At 39.4% G+C, this 14,149-nt stretch overlaps 1 long non-coding RNA gene and 1 pseudogene across 2 annotated transcripts in view; one reads left to right on the forward strand and one right to left on the reverse strand.

The window, feature by feature from the left end:
• Positions 1-14,149, forward strand: part of LOC148110271 (eukaryotic translation initiation factor 1 pseudogene) — a 128,046-nt pseudogene that overhangs the window by 46,009 nt on the left and 67,888 nt on the right. The window lies entirely within an intron of this gene.
• LOC148110272 (uncharacterized) lies at positions 2,952-13,517 on the reverse strand. Its single transcript, XR_015724243.1, has 3 exons — positions 13,282-13,517; positions 8,477-8,598; positions 2,952-3,269 (listed from the first exon to the last, which is right to left on the reverse strand). It is a non-coding gene; the product is annotated as an uncharacterized LOC148110272 (long non-coding RNA).

Here is a 14,149-nt window from a genome sequence, read left to right on the forward strand (position 1 = left end):
AAATTTAGCGGCCCTGATTTTGTACTCCCCTCTCCCCTTCAGACTAAGTCATTCCGGCTCCTGTAATGTCTCCAATGTCCTGTTAAATATATCAAGATGCTAGCTAAGTCCTTTGTTACTCACTGTCTCTTGTTTGATCAGGCCACAGAACAGGAAGGGCAGCCTGAGATGGGAATCTAAGAATGAGAAGTTGGAAACCATTCCTGAAGTTTTAGGACTGAGAATCAAGACCAATAGCCAGAATCCTGGCACCCAGAAACAGAGGGTGAAGTAGCTGAGAGGATTGTGGACTGCATCTAGGCCACAACAGTAAACTAGGATACCCAACCACCACCTAAAGAAAGACCAGTTTAGGAAAGAAAGTCAAGTCAGAGGTCATGATGGGAAGGTAGACATTTCTATTAATGGTAAGACTTCAAGGAAGACTTAGGTGTCTCAGGCACTTACTGAAAAGGATGTCAAGAAGGACGGGGGGTGAGGAGGGGAAGGGGAGTAACACAGGAACATGAGTGTGGTCAGCCTGAGCAGCTCATGTGGGTCAAGGGTTCCTTCTGTTTTTTTTCCAACTCATGTGGGTCAATTCATACTAACTATTCCCACCCACAAAACTCTGAAATTTCTCCCTCTTAAATAACAGAAGTGAACACGGAAGTTAACTTCAGTGTCATGAAATATAAGGAATTGCCCCAATTTCTTATTTGTCTAGAACAGGGGTCAGCAATTTTTTTTCTGTAAGCAGCCTGAGAGTACATATTTTAGGTTTGCAGGCCATGCAGTTTCTATCCCAGTTATTCAACTCTGCCACAAACAATACACAAAAGAATGGACATGGGCAGGTTCCAAAAAACTTTCATTTCTAAGAAAAGGCAAGAAATCAGCTAGCTCCGAGTCTAGAATTTGGTTGTATTAGGTGTTTTTGCTCACAATTATTAAATCCTAAGCTAGATTTGGGAAATATTTTTATTACATGCCAATTTTCATCATAAAGATATTTTACAGATGATCGGATCTATGTTTCCATAATGTTTTACTTAATATTAAGGGCAAAGAAATTTAATTTTGATTTTCGTACTGTAGGCTCTCAATTAAAAATGAGATACCTAGTGTGCCTCTTCTATTTCAAATCTGTGATTTGATATTAGTGCTGATGTGAACAGCAACAGAAAGGATGAGTTGAAAAGCATTTTTCCCCTAAGACAATGAAGATCAGTGAAATATATTTTCAAAAAAGTGATGTTGGAAAGTGCCTTTTGCTGGTCATCTGTTTCGTCTTGCACTGTAGCCAAAATAAGAAGCATTTGCTCTTATTTTATTTATTTTTTATGGTTTCCAGTAAGAAATCATTCTCTAATTCCATCATCCCACTGAAGATGCTAAGCAAACCTGTAGAGACACAGTCCAGAAAGGAGTTCAAGAGGCCAAATGATCAATTATTTGCCAAAGAAGCAGAATATTGCTTACTTGCCTACAATCCTTTAAAGAAGACCAGAAAAATTAACAAGGGAAGAACAGTAAAGAAATTGAAAAGGTCTCCAAGTGTATCAAGCATCCACAGAACAATTTAATTTTCTCAGTCAAGATGCTGTAAATGGTAATGAATAAATCATGTCCCTATTTGTTATTATGCACCATCAGGTTACTTGTTCTGAGGGAACACAAGGACTTTCCTGCTAGATAGAGTGTTTTCATTTATTCAATAGCTATAAATTTTTAGCATTTCTACTTATTTATCATTAATATTTTGTTACCACTCTTCGTATTTCAAGAGCTAGAAGGGTAAATCAATTCCAGTGAGTTCAAGATTCAATTCAACAAATATTGAGCGCCTACTATGTGCCTGGTATTGATCTAGGTGATTGAGTTTCAAAAGTGAACAAAGCAGAGACCTCTTTTCTCATGGAATTTATAGTCTAGTGGAGATTGGTAAACCATAAATGTAACAACAAGTCAATTATTGAGTAGATTAGAAGATGATAAACGATGGTGAACTCTGAAGGGTGGGGCAGGGGTAGACAGATACAATATTTGGTAGAGGTCAAAGAAGGTCTCTTTGAGAAGGTGAAATTGTGAGCAAAGACTTCAAGGATGTAATATGTCAGCCAAGAGCATATCCGGGCAATGAAAATTTAAAGCAGAGGAAAGAACTAGAGCAATAGCCCCAAGGTAGGAAGGTTCCTAGAAAATCGGAACAAAGCAAACGGTGTAGCTAGAGTGAGGCTGGGGGCTAGCGGGTATAGATAGGGAGTTCATGGATTACCAGATTAAAAGATTGGGGCTAGGGCACCCTTTGGGACATTCTAATGTCTTCTACTCTGAGTGAAATAGGGAGCGATTTAAGCGTTTTGAACAGAAGAGAGACATGAGCTGACCTGTGGTTTAACAGGATCATTCTGGCTTCTGTGCTGAGAATAGACTGAAGGAAAGTAAGGGTAGAAGGACAAAGACTGATTTGGAGGCTATCGGCCTAATCCTGGTGACCAATGATAGTGATTCTGGGTGATGAAAAATAGTCAGATTCTGAATAGGAACCAAAGGTTCAATCTTGCCCTGATTGTTGCTTTTGAAAACCCAGCCACCAAATGGAACTGTTCCTATTAACTACACTATGTACTCAAGCACACCCATAGCTCATCAGTATGTACATTTTTCTCCTGATATCCCTAAAAATTTGAAGGAAGACTGGGAAAAAAATATGTTCTAATTCAGATTGAGGAGAAAAAAAGAACATTGAAAAGATAGTAGATAATGCTAGAATTACGTGTCAATCAAATCAGGCTGGGCATGTGGGATCCAAACATTAGAAGTTAGATAAACCTAGTAGTATAGGATTCGGGACAAGAAAGGATAGAAACCGTGGCAAAGAAAATCCTAGTATGTGGCTTTACATAAAAATGTTGGAAAATTATATGTAAAATACTACCTTTAAAAGTTTATTGTATTTGATACATTTAGTTATGTATTACCTATCACTGCGTAACAAATTATAGCAAAATTACCAGTTTAAACAAGAGACATTTATTATAGCTTATGTGAATCAGGAATCCAGGCACAGCTTAGCTGGGTATCTCTGAGTCGGGGTGGCTCACAAGGTTGCAGCCAAGGTATTGGCCAAAGTTACAGTCGTCTCAGCTCTGGGAAGATCTACTTTTGAACTCATTCACGTGGCTTTTGGCAGCCTCAGATCTTCATTGGTTCTTATCTTCGATATCTCTTCTTTTCTTGTGTGGTCTTTACCATGGAGCTACTCACAACATTATAGCTTATTTCCCCTGAGAAACAGCAGAGAGAGTCAGAGAGAAGGAAAGAGAAATGGAGAGAGAGACTGAAAAAGAAAGCACCCAAAATGGAAACCACAGTCTTCTCGTAACCAAATCTAACAAGCAGCATCCATTACATCTCCCGTACTCTGTTCATTAGAAGCCCACACTTAAGGGAAGGAGGTTATACACAGACATGAGCAAGCACACTGTGGCCATCTTGGAGGCTGCTGACCACAGGACATTCTACCGCACAAGAAGTAAGGTGAAAGGCTCCTAAGTAGTTACAGCAGACTAATGCAAATCTTAGATAATTAGTGTTCTCTGACAACTAAGTGAATTTTAAATTTCACTTCACTTGTATGGCTGACTAATCGGTTCCCATTAATTGTTCTGAGTGCACTCATCCATTCATTGCTAAAGTTTGATTATAATAAAATTCCATAATTTCTAGAACAAAAAATTGAAGTAAATACGGTTATAATTCTGAGAAAGATTATATACAATGCATCTCAAATAATAGTCTACATTTATTTTCTGAATACTCTAATAGAGTAGTATCACAATATTTTGTATCACTTTTAGTAGGTACATAGAAGTTTTAATATTTGTGGTTTTTAACTCACATTTCCCTAATGATTAATAATGTTGCACAACTTTTCAAACACTTTCTTTTATTTAGAGAAATGTCTATCCAAGTCCTTTCCCATTTAGAAATCAGGTTGTATTGACGGTGTTGAATTATAGCAGTTATTTATATATTCTGGATAATCCCGTACTGGATATATGGTTTGTAAATATTTTCTCCCATCCCATAGATTGTCTTTTCACCCTTGTTGCATGTGTCCTTTGATGCACAGAAATTCTTAATTTTGATGTTTTGGAAATATTTTTATTAGTTCTGTCAATTACAAAGCAACAACTTAGGACTTAGCTGTGTAGTAGCATATAAGTTTGAGTCTAAATGATGTTTCAAAATTCTTTTTTTTTTAAAGATTTTATTTATTTATTCGACAGAGATAGAGACAGCCAGCGAGAGAGGGAACACAAGCAGGGGGAGTGGGAGAGGAAGAAGCAGGCTCCCAGCGGAGGAGCCTGATGTGGGGCTCGATCCCATAACGCCAGGATCACGCCCTGAGCCGAAGGCAGACGCTTAACCGCTGTGCCATCCAGGCGCCCTGGTGTTTTAAAATTCTTTGTAAATTTTGATGACCTTGGTGACAGGGTTCCCACAGGTTGGTTTATATCAGAGATTTTGACTTGCTTTATCCTATGTAGGGTATTATAAGTGATAGGGGGAGGAAGGTAGCATATGGGAAAAATTTATGAAATATCTAGTAGATTCATTTGGTCATGTGACATTTTTGAGGATAGCCATGTATCACTTTGACTGGTGGTGAGTTAAATCATGCAACACCTGTCATTCCTTCACTCTTGACACAATCCAATTGTCTTGTGTACATTTATTAAATAAATGTTATCTAGTCTTCATTTTATATTTTGTCAATGAAATATTTGTGCTTTGCATTTGACTGAGTATGGACTTCTAGAGGATAGGGGCCATGTCTAAGTAACCAGCCAAAGCAAACCAGTGTTTCATAAGGTATGCTTAGTGATAATGACAAGGGTACAATTTCTAAGAACTATGCACCTGGACACAGAGAAAAGACTCCTTGGAGAAGAGGGCAGACAGATCATATAGGGGCTAAACCAAGTGGAACCAACATGGCCAAGTGCAGACAAGACATACAAAGATACCAAGGAATCTCCCTTTTTGTCTTGACCCTGTTAAACCTGAGGACCTGAAGAGGCACCACTTCTAACATTTTTTACTCCAATTTCTTAAGTTCCTAAACTTGATTTATATATTTAGCTTTGATCTCCTAAGTTCCTTGCTTCCATTGGCTTTATTCCACCTGCATCTTCCTATTCTTTTCTTCCTGCATTCATACATTGAATAATTATCAGAGCTTCCAATGTACCAGAGCATTAGAGTCAAAACAAACAATTCTTGCCCTAATGGAGCTGACAGGCTAATGGGGAATAAAAAGTCAAAAATAGAAAAGTACAATTTAAAAAACTACAATAGAATGTGACAAGTATTATGAAAAGTAAAATGAATTGCAGCGGAAGCAAAAAGGAGAATCCCCACACCAGTTCTGGGAGGGAAAAAAGCTTCCCAAAGGAAGTTATGTCTAAGTGGGACTTGAATTGTATGTATAATTTAGCCAGAGGAAGCAGGTAGTGAGGTGGGGCCGGGCAGGCGGTGGTGGGTAGTGGAAAACTCAAGACAGAAGAAAGAGGCTATGCAAAGACCTGGAGTCAGGAGAGCAAGAGAGAGAAGGGTGCAAGGAGGAAGAGAGAGGAGATAGTTAAAAATCTAAATGGTTGAGGCATTAAAAGGAAACAGAAGAATGGTAAAGAGAGCTCAGAAGGAGAAGGATCATATGAGGCATGTCAAAGAACTTGGACTTTCCATGTAATAAAGAGCCATTGACCACTTTTAAACACAGTAGTAGCATATGTGTAAGATTTGCATTTTAGAAAAATCCCAGTCTGTGGTATGGAGAATAAGTTGAAGGGAGATCTGACTAGAGAAAGGGAGACTCCTGATGAGGTGAATGAAAATAAGATGATGAACTGAACTGGGTAAGTGATAGAGGAAATAAAGAAAAAAAGCAGTGAAGTGATCCATATCTAAGAATTCTAAAGTAAAGGAAAGGGAATGGTCAAGGATGATACTCAGATTTCTAGCCTTGAGTAGGGGGTGGAAGGTGACATAGAGAGGGTTGATGGAAAAACTGAGGTCAGTTTTGCAACTGTGGGCTCTGACGGGCCCATTGTATCTCTAAGAGACATCTTGCAGGAAAAGGGATTTATTTCCACATTTAAAATTTAGGAGAAAGGTTGTCCCTGGAAAGATGAAGTTTAGGGCCATCTGTGTATAGAAGGAAGGTTGTTAAAACCACAACAAGAAATGAGGGAGATACTGAAAAACTGAAAGTGTGAAAATTGAAACAAGAAGACAATCTAAGACAGAACCCTGAGAAATACAAACATTTCACGATTCTACAAAGGAATCTGAGATTTCAATGTCAGCGAGATGGAATGGAAAGAGTGTGATGTTAAGGATCCAAAGGGGATGGTCAACAGCCAGAAGAAGAGTAGAGAACTCAAACAAGGAAAGATTTCAGTGATTTAGCAGCAAGAAAGTCAATCATTGCTGGCTTTGCCAAGAACAGTTTCTGCAGGTTGCAAGAGCAGAAGCCAAATGCAAAAGGTACGGAGAATGTGTGGAGCTGAAAACTAGAGACAGTGAATGTAGACAACTCTTTCAAAAGATTCAGTTGTGAAGCAGTGGTGATAAAGGACAGTACCTGGCGGGAGGTGGGAGGCTGAGGGACATATTTTTAGTATGTGAGAACATGGAATATGTTTATGGACCGATGAATAAAAGCAGGAAAGTAAGACTTAAAGAAGAGGGTATCATCATAGTCAGCGCAGGCTGCTGTAGGAAAATACCATTGATTGGGTGACTTAAATGACTGACATTTATTTCTCACAGTTCTGGAGGCTGGGAAGTCAAGATCAAGATGCCAGCATATTTGGTTCTGGGTGAAGACTTACTTCCTAGCTCACAGACAGCCACCTTCTCCCTGTCTCCTCACATGGTGGTGAGAAGAAACTCTGGTGTCTCATCCTCTTCTCCTAAAGGCACTAATCCCACCATGGGGGCTCTCTTCTCTTGGCATCATCTAAACTTAATTGCCTTCCAAAAACCCCCACCTCCTAATTCCATCACATCGGGGGTCAGGGCTTCAACGTATGAATCTGAGGAGACATAAACATTCAGCCCAACACAGGTATCCTAGAAAGGCAGAAGATAGGATCATGAGTCCAGATGCAGGGATTCATCTTCAGCCAGGGAAATAACTTTCCTTTCCTGGGACTTCTGTTTGTAGGTTAGGTGGCAGGAAGTTATAGGGTTGGAGTTACAGAGTTGGAGTTATATTTTTCCTCTGAACAAGCAGGCAAATTCATTGGCGAGTAGTGAAGACAACGAATGAACAATTTGAACAGTGGGGGAAATTCAGTAGGGAAATATACAAAGTATTGAAAGCCTAGTTGAGTTTGGGCACCAGGAATTGATAGTGTCATCCACATGTACAATTGTGTGATCATCTTCAGTAACTCTGCTGTCTGGGTGACAGCTACAGAAATAGGGCACCTAGACTGAGTATTTGTCATGAGGATGGATTGAAAGGCAATGAGACTAGCGTTTTTAAAAACTGGCAAAAGAATGGTTGAAATGAGGTCCTATGACATCGAAGCAAGACAGAGAAGGAAAAGAAGGCAAAATATAACAAACAGAAAAAGGTAGAAGGATCACAGGCTGCCAGCCCTGTGGAGTCAGGGACAGGAGTGGTAAGAGTACCGACTGGGAAGACTTGTGGGAGGGGAGCTGCGGTGAGAATGGGGCATTCAGATTTAATGTACTGGAAGTGAGCCAGTTCCAAGTGATGACAAGATCTGGGTGTGGCCACAGTATTGAATTATGAAAGAAAGGTGTAGATGAACATGGCTGGAGATGAAGTCATCAAGGAAGAGGGCAGCTAATGGTGAAGCGTAGTGTGAAGTAGAGTATAAAAAGATTAGTGCTATACCATTGAAGGCAGAAGCATGAAACTTAATAGTGGGTGGAGGGGGGATAGAGCAGGTTGATAGAAAAGATGAGCTCAGTTTTGCAGCTGTGAGCTCTGATGGGTCCATTGTATCTCCAAGAGACATCGTGTAGAAAGAGGGATTTCCAAATCCCAGAAAATAACTACATGACAATAACAATCAAGGCCAGGGGAATGAAACAACCTGATGGAAAAATCTCAAAGTGGTGGAGATCTTCACCAAAGGCTAATGCAGTAATAATGCTCTGGAAGCAACACTGGGGCTAGAGGAGAATGGCTGACATATGTGGAATATGAGAAAAAGTAGCCCTTGCATGCAAGGCCATGTCTTTTCTTATGAAAGAGTTATGTTTCTGTCAAAGAAAGAGAAAGAGGTTTAATGAAAAGTTTGAGGATGAAAAGAGGGATTTTTTGTTTGCCTTAGACAGGCACTATCAAAGTGAGCATACACATGGGTAGTTTGGGTCAGGGGGAAAAAGAGCCAAAAATAGCAAGAGGGAAATCAGACTGGAAGGGAAATGACAAAGGCTAACTCACCAAGATGGCAGGCAGGATGCAAGATTTCTGAAAACATGTCCTAGCAGTTCCTGGTGGTCTGCTGCCTGGTCTCTGGAGACTGAGGAGTGCTGGGCCAGAAGTCCTGGGGCTCAGGTGTGGATCTGCGGATAGTGAAAGTAATTCAGATTTGATGATAAAGTGTATCCATTCCCCCACCTCCTATCCCATAACTATGGACTTTTGAATTGTTCTTTCAGTTCAAATGCCCATATGTCCCACTTCAACTTGATAAAATGGCCCTAGTTTCCAATTATTTGCAGTTGTGTCCACTTCTTTCGACGTGACGTTTACTCTCATGACCTGGCACACCGAGCTTTTCCTGACATACTCATTGATGTCTGTCAGTGACCTAATGTATAACTAACTAGTTCACGAAGAGTTAAGTATAAAAGGCTTTTGTTTTTTTATTACCATCTCCATCAACAATCACTTGTCAATGTTGGATGTTACAGAAGTAAAATGTTCCCTATAGGCTTGGTTTCAATTCTGAACTTTGTAAGACTGAATTTTTAAAAATTCTTCCAAAGTATACAAAGGCATTCCAAGATATATTTATTTTTTAAAATAGCAGAGAAAACACAAATAAACTGATTTTTTTCAGAGATTCTGACTTGATTTTTCTTTCCAGCTTTATTGAGATATAATTTCACATAAAATTATGTAGGTTTAGGGTATACAATGTGTTCATTTGATACATTTCTAGATTATGAATTGATTACCACCCTAGAATTAATTACCACATCCATCACCACACGTTTACCATTTCTTCCTTGTGGTGAGAAATGTAACTTGTACTCTCAGCAACTTTCGAGTATATGATACAGTATTTACAATAATCACCATGCTATACATTAGATTCCTCAAAACTCCTTCATCCCATAACTGAAAGTGTGACCACTTGACCAACATCGCCCCATTTCCCTCACCCCTCAGGCCCTGGTAACCACCATTCCAACTTTCTGAAGAACCAGAAATTTATGATACTCAAAGTCCTAGATAAGTAGGAGTATTCCAAAGAAGTTTGGGAGGGTGATATAAGCACCTGTTTTCAAAGTAGTTCAGCCCACTAACTATGAAATTATCCATAACAGAAGATTTACTTGTAATTTCTTATCGATAAAAGACCAGTACTTATGCAAAAAAAGGCACTTAAAAAATGAAATAAAAAAGAGATACATCAAAAGTCTCAATTCTTTACTATTAAATTCAATAGACAAAATATTTCCTGTCAAAATGCTGCAAAAATCTCTAAATGTTTATCCTGTACTTATGTTATTGTGATTCAGTAATAGGTCAGGGACAGACACCGGCTGTGAAGCAAACTTCGAGCAGCACTGGCTTCATGGCCTTCGTCCAACATATTTCTGAATTTTGCTCCTAACTCCTATAGAGAACTTTGTTTGGCAGAAGGAAATTAAAGCTAAGATGTTGATGAAAATCAATGCCTCCCCTTTAAAAGTAGAGATCTGTTATATGTTAATCTTACCTTTATATTATATTATCTTTTATAACCCAATAATTTTTCTGGGTGTCTAGGAAAAGAAAGCACGAGTAACGGCAGAATGAAAAAGAAAGGTATCCTAGAGTTACGTCGTGTCATTGATTTATAGTTGTGTGTAATATTTGTATCTCATTTTCTATCCATGTAATAAAAGGAGCACAGTTCTTGCTAGTAATCACCGTGCTGGTAGTCAAATGGTCTGCATGATTTTCTGTCAAGCAGGAGTGTTCTTTTTCTATTTCAAATGATAGACCATCGATTTTCTAAGGAACATCAAAAACTATTACAGATTTTAAGACTACACCAATAGTGTGGACAACAAATGTAAGTATATTTTAGTGCCTTATTCCAGAATTTGAGACAATCTCATTTTCTTCTGGCAATTAATGGAGGCTGAATTGGCTTAATATTTTGTCTCACGGTGGAAGGCCGTGATATTTTAATACCTTAGGGTGGTGTACCTCTTCACTGAGGACACTGTCACCTCCCTTCACTCCTAGTTATTACGGTCATGCGGCTTACGCGCTCTCAACCTGGTCCCCGAAGGCTCTCACTTGGCAGCTGTCCCTCCATGTGTATAGATGTGATGGTTCGGAATCCTTCCCTTTTGTCTCTGAATCACTTATTATCTCCCTAATTAAAGCAGCTCTTTCATTAGCTTATGATGAACTATGTAGCGTAAGGTAGGGCACTTTGTATTAAAAGGCACATTAATGGCAATCCTATTAACATAAGCAAGACTCTCTCCCACTCTCAATCTGTGTCTTCTGTTCCTCTCTGTCTCTCCTATGCTTTCTCCTTTTTTTCTATTTAGAATCCATTCTTACATGGGGCTGGGGAGTGGCTGCGGTTCTCGGCTTTTCCATATTTGTCGTCAACATGAACTAGGGAAGTGAGGTACAGAAAATAATTGAAACCATTAAATTGTTAATATTTTTATATACTGGGCTTCATGCAACTGGGACAAAATGAGTTAACCAAGCAAAATTTTTTTCAATCATATGCTTTTTATCCTATGATGCATAGCTTTTATTCTCCAACAACAAAGAAGAAAAAAAATCAAAGTTGAAAAAAAGATATAAAATGTGTGATGAAGAAAATATTCTAATAGAAATATGGGTCATAGATAATGTTGTATTTGTTGGTTTAAAAATATTTATTGAGCACTTACTATGTTCTAAGCTGGGAATACAGCAGTGAATAAAACAGATAAGCTTCTATTTCAGAGAATTGGCGCAGAACGTATTATTAAATAATTCAGCAAAACATACATTGTGTAATAATATAATTTCAGTCACAACATATAAAAACAAATTGATTTTGTAAAATAACATTAACCTTAGTTGGATACCCAGTTAATTGGAGTGCTTTTGCTTGAAATATAAGAAAATTATGACATTCTGGAGTATGCTAGCTAGCTTCTTATTGGAGAGAAAGTATAATTTGACAATTTTGTGCTTAACATGTTTAGGAATTTATAGTCTCTTTAATTCTCTCAATATGCTTCAAAGCATTTAGGACTGAAAATTACTTAAGAAAAAGCCAGAATTTGAACATGGGCATAATCATAATAATTATTTCTAGTTAAAATGTTTATGTATTTACAGGACTTATTCCTTGAGGAAAGATTTGTTCAAGAAGATTGTAGAGGCCGCTTTTAGGCAAACAGGCTTGAGGGATGGAATGTAGAAAGGGACCACAGGGACCCTCATCCGGGGACCCACCTCAAAATATCCATAGACCTTACCTGACCAATGGGCTACTTACAACCAGGCACAGTTACCAGAAAAAGGGAAAATTCCATATGTCGCCATACCTCCTCACCTTCCCTCTTTAAACACAGCCCCCACCCCCTGCTGGTGGCAGACAGCCTCTCCTCTGTTGATCTGCCCGCTGCTCCCTTGTCCTGTCTTCAATAAACTTCTATCTCCTTTGTTCTGTTTGTTCTGCCTCTGGTGAATTCTTTGACCTCTCCTGCTACTGGCTTCCACCCTATCAATACCCCACGTTTGGGGGGCCCCCATCCAACTGGGAGAGACACCACAATGACTTCCTTGTAAGGAAAATGCTACCACAAATTCAGATAGAATGGCTTAAATCGTGTATGAAGTTATTTCTTTATGCCTATCAGAGAACCACGGTACCATCTTTCACCCCCAGAAATGCGAGAACATTATCTGAGGGAGAGTCTTACTGCTGATCAGATATGCACGTGAAACTGCCAACCTTCTCTATCAGGGATTGGATTCTTCTGACCACCTGGGGAAATAAGCAGCCAGGAAAATCTGGCTTGGGCTGGAAGAAGACGAATGTACTAATATTTATTTATGAAACCATCATATATTCCGTTCTTCCAGGAACTATTGCAGTCAGGGATTCACTGCTGTGTACCCACGGTGAGAGTAGAAGCTGGGATGTTTACTACATGGAAATGCCACAACCTACCGCTGAAGAAAGGCTAAACGTTTTTTCTTTGATTTAGAAAGGAAAAATGAAAACCAATTAATTATGATCTCATTACTTTGACAGATAGAGGCCTTTTAACAGGGTAATATGTTGTTCCATAAGCAACTTTCTTAATAGGCTGGAGGACTGTTTGCTGACGTTTTTTGAAGGTTAATCAAGACTCCAGATAGACATTAGATGAGCAATCATATCCACTAGAAATAGAAAGTTTCCGATAGTTTCATTTAACCCTTTTCAGCTTCCGAAGAAGATGATTCATCTAAGTATCCTTGGTGAGCCCATTGTCTGCAAAAGAAGGCCAACTCTTTCTTTTAGAGCTATGCAATCAAATGACCCATCAAGTTAATTAATAAGATTTTAATACAGTGCAGTGAGCATGCTAATTAACTTGTCAAGTAGGTACACAAAATCTTCACACAAGTTATTTTTAAAAGTCTTTGCAAGTATGTGTGTATGGTCATAAGTGCATGACATTATCTTTGAAGCAATTACACAAGAGCCTTGGAAGGGACCATGGCTGGCTCCTTCGGAGAAAGAGAAGTTGAAAAGCAGCTGAGGAGCAAGGGATGCAGAAAGAAGCCTTTTTTTTTTTTTTTTTTTTTTTTTAGTTACATACATTTTGTATTTTGTGTTCTGCTCCAAGAGCATATATTAACTATACAAAACAAATTTTTAAAAATGAAATCTTTGCACAAGCCTCCACAATGGAAAGACAGAAAGGAGAAGGTAAAAGAAGGACAAGAAAAGAAGGGAGGTGAAGAGTTGAGAAGGAAGGATGACAGAAGGGAATTTGGGAAAGGAAAGCATTCATACTGACCTGTTGCTACAATACTAGTCTGGGCTGAAACTCCCCCTTTCTTCCTGTCCTTCTCCCACAAAGTCTGGATCCAGTTCAGGTTTTCCTGGTCGCTCGCCTGGTGGACGACCACGGATGCCTTCTGTCTTCCCTGGTTCCCATGTTGTCTGCTTAAACCTACCCTCCACCCAGCTTGCCTCACCTCAAAACTCTTCAGGGGCTCTCTACCACCTGCAGGATGAAGTTCACTGCCTGCCTCTGACTCCCTCTCATTTCCTCTACCTTGAATCCGCAACTCTAGCGACACTCAACCATTTGTTTTTCCTTCCGCAGCATATGCTATTTTTATTCACCATGCTATTGCTCATGTTGTTCACAGCATATAAAAGAAAATGCTATGGCCTTCCCTCCTGTTTATGACATTGTTTTATGGTTATCTGTGTATGTGACTGGTTTCCGCCCGGGGCTGCTCTGTGCCTTATTCACACTACTATGATCAGGGCCCATTCTGTGACCTGGCGTATTGAAGATGGTCAGTACATACCGACTCACACTGAAAAGGAGAGCACCTTCATCTTAAAAAAAAAGTGGGGCGGGGGTGGGGGGAACCTGGGTGGCTCAGTGGGTTAAGCATCTGCCTTCTGCTCAAGTCATGGTCCTTGAGTCCGGGATTGAACCCCACGTCATCAGGCTCCCTGCGCGGTGTGGAGTCTTCTTCTCCCTCTGCCCCTCACCCTTCTTGTGAGTGCTTTCTCTCTCTCTCTCTCTCTCTCTCTCTCTCTCTCTCTCTCTCTCTCTCAAATAAGTAAATAAAATCTAAAAAAAGGAAAAGAAAAGGAGAGCACCCTCAACCTAATTCTGTGATCCCAAGAAAGGCATTTTACCTGCT

This window comes from Ursus americanus, chromosome 4 (assembly GCF_024610735.1).
Source record: "Ursus americanus isolate L20-20 chromosome 4, mUrsAme1.1.p, whole genome shotgun sequence".
NCBI lineage: Eukaryota > Metazoa > Chordata > Mammalia > Carnivora > Ursidae > Ursus > Ursus americanus.